This window comes from Marmota marmota, unplaced genomic scaffold, assembly GCF_001458135.2.
Source record: "Marmota marmota marmota unplaced genomic scaffold, marMar, whole genome shotgun sequence".
NCBI classification, from domain to species: domain Eukaryota; kingdom Metazoa; phylum Chordata; class Mammalia; order Rodentia; family Sciuridae; genus Marmota; species Marmota marmota.
This window is the reverse complement of record NW_025999977.1, coordinates 45,685,006-45,688,088: the sequence shown is the minus strand read 5'-3', so window position 1 is coordinate 45,688,088 and position 3,083 is coordinate 45,685,006. Positions and strand designations below refer to the sequence as shown.

The window sequence follows — 3,083 nt, the reverse complement described above, 5'->3', positions numbered from 1 at the left end:
GTGAGCAGGAACCCACCCATGCCGGGCTCACTCTGAGGAAATGGATCAAGCCCCAGGATGCCTCAGGTGCATGTCCCACACAGATGCCACGGGCAGGCACACACTTCTAGCCACACCCTTCCTAGTTTGCAGATTGTCTTTAGCCAACCAGGTCCCAGGAAAGACCCTCATCTCCAGACTAGCTCCAACCCCAGCCTAGGACCTACCCACTGTCCAGCTGCTGATTCTGGCCTATTAGAGGCTTCAGGTGGGGTTTGGGGGGCTTTTTAGGACTCAGACTCTGGATGAAGCAAGACACCTGTGCCGTCTCCAAGCTCCAGCCTGACATCTTGAAGCCTCCCAACTCCCTGCCTGTAATAGAATCTATTGTTGCATAACAGATCACCACAAAGTTAGCAGGCTAGGACAGTGTCCCTTTTTGATTCCCATTTCTGCGGGTTAGGAGTCTGGGCACGGCTTACCTGGACCCTGTGCTAGGGTCTCACAAGACTGTCATCAAGGTATTCATGGCTCAATCTCATCAGGGAGGCTCAGCTGGGGAAGAATCTGCATCCACACATTTCCTTGCAGTGATAAGATAGAGGTCCCTAGTTTTTTGCCAGAGGCTGCCTTAGAGTCCCTTTGGCTGCCCGTGGCTCTTCACTAGCTAGGCCTCTTGAAGGTGGCTGCTTGCTTCATCAAACCTGTGTGGAGATGTTCTCTACTCAGGAAAGGCTGCCCCTCTTGCAAGGGTTTTCACATGACTGAGCCAGGACCCAGAGAAAAACCTATTTTGGTTAACTCAAACCCAGCTGATTCAGAGCCCTACTTACCTGTAAAATTCCTTTACCTTTGCCCTTCTTTGTTGGCTGTAAACATGTCCTGTGCACCCCAATCCAAAAGGAGGACTTAGTCAGGGTATGAACACCAGGACTGGGAGTCACGGGGCAGGAACACTGCCTAACACCTTCTGGAAGGTGAAGGCCACCATTCTGTTGAGGGGAGATGGAGTGTCCAGCAGCCCAGGGAGCCTAGAGAGATACAGCTTTCTCCATCAGGGAATGGGAGCTCTGGACGAACAGCTAGCTTGGATGGAGCTGGGTGATAAGGAACAGAGGGAAAGAGAGGTCCTGGGGAAGGACTGGCTCTCAGACTGCAAGGGTAAGTGAGGGGTGGAGGGTGGCAGATCCTGGGAGGGTCATTAGATTTTCTCACTTCCAGCTGAGAGGGTTCAGAGACAAGCACGTCTCCCCCACACCCCGTCGGCTCCTTTTACTCTAGGTCCTTCCTCTGCCTACCTCCTTGCCACCACCCCTTCTTGATGAGGGCAGAAGGACAGCACAATATGTCCCTACCAAAGGACAGTGAGAAGATGGTCACGTGCGGACATGACCTCAGCCCACTGGGCTCAGCCCATTCTGCTTCAGGGAGGATCTGTCACATGTGGACAAGTGCCTGCTGTACTGGGCTTCTTCCCACCCAAGGAACTCAGGTCCAGGCAGACAACCTCTCAGCAGGGTCAGGACCTCCAAAACCTGCAAAGCTGCTGCTCTGACCAGGCCCAGGAGGAGTCCTGCCCTAGGCTACTCCCAGGCCCTGCTCCCATGGCACACCTCACCTGAGAGCTCCCACACCCCAACCTCACCTGAGAGCTCTGAGACAAGCTCCTCCGCTCAGAACCAAGATCCTCAGTTACTCCAGCCTCTGCTCAGTGCCCAGAGCAAGCAGGGATTCCAGAGTACGCATATGCCATAGAAGGGTCTGACTCCATTGATAACCCCTCTGAGCTGTCCTGAGCCCACTAGTCACACCTGAGCCTGGGCACATGCTATCCCACGGTATTGCACCTTCAGTGCCACCCACAGGAACCAGCTTTGGCCAACTCATGTGGAAAAGGGTTGTTGTAGGGACCAATCGAGGGCTCACTGGGTTATCAGGCTAGAGGACCAGGCTGGGAACTAGTAAGATCTTGGGGAGGGAGCATAACTGGATCTCACTAGGGGAAACTATGCCAGGACCTGCCACCTGTGGATGGACACAGCTGGAGTCCTTCAGCCTGGCAGTCCTCAGTGCCTCTTCTGAAGCCTTGCCTCATCCCTGCACATTTGCAGTCCTTGGGGGAAGGGCCCACTGGCCAAGCCTCACTAACAATGTCACTCTGGCCCAGGAGCTGGGAGAAGGATTAGCCCTGTGTGGTCTCCCACAGTGGGAGGAGGTGGGCTCTCCCCTTCCCTGGGGGGTCTCCAGCATAGGAAGGGTGTTCAGATACTGGGCCTCGGGTGTGGCCCCCATCACAACCCCTAGGGCTCTGCATTGCTCCGTGGACCACACTGTCAGGTTGGCAATCTCCCTGGTCTACCTGAAGGAAGGCAGGTCACTCTTAGGACTTGGTCAGCACCATACCTGCACACTGTCCTCTAGATGGTGATGGCTAGTGACCGTGTCTTGTCTAGTCCCAGACCTGAGTCCCTCCACCAAGCCAAGCAAAGTGTCTGCTGAGGTCCCAGAAATTACTTCGTGTTTCTGATTTGTATCATATTTGGCAACTGGCTTACAGACTTGGGCCTCATTAATCTTTGACCCTCCAGCAATACGGCCACTCTCAGAGCCATCAAATGGGGGACTTCTATGAATCCCTATTAAATTGGGATCTACATAAAAATTCCTATCTATAAATCCATATTAAACCCAAGATTCCCTATTAAAATGATTGTTGGCACTGAACAAGGACACAGCTCTGTCCCCAGAGAACCCTTGGCATCATGTGGGCCAGGTGGGGCCTGGGTAACCTGGAGATGCAGCCTCTCAAAGGCTGTGTTGGGGAGGTCAGTGTACCAATACTCCCTGGGCCAGGCAGGCCGGACTGCCCTCTCAGTCCCAGATCCAGGGGCATCTCTTCTCTACCCATGCTCGGGGCTGGTGGGAAAACTGGAGTATGGATGTCTATCCTCATTTTGCTCCCGGCCTCTGTTCCTGCTGAGTCAGCCTGCCTGCTCCACTCTCTCTAAGCACTGAACCTGAACTTGGAATGGGGTTAGCATACTCCCTCTGCCCTGGCTCCACCTTCCCCACAACATCACGAAGACTCTGGAGGGCTGCGGGGG

General features: G+C 54.3%; 1 long non-coding RNA gene across 1 annotated transcript in view; it reads left to right on the top strand.

The window, feature by feature from the left end:
• The first annotated feature begins 234 nt into the window (after positions 1-234).
• Positions 235-3,083, top strand: part of LOC125617242 — a 4,474-nt gene continuing 1,625 nt past the window's right edge. The window contains exon 1 of the long non-coding RNA XR_007348171.1: positions 235-1,140. This is a non-coding gene — a long non-coding RNA (uncharacterized LOC125617242). The remainder of the gene's footprint in view (positions 1,141-3,083) is intronic.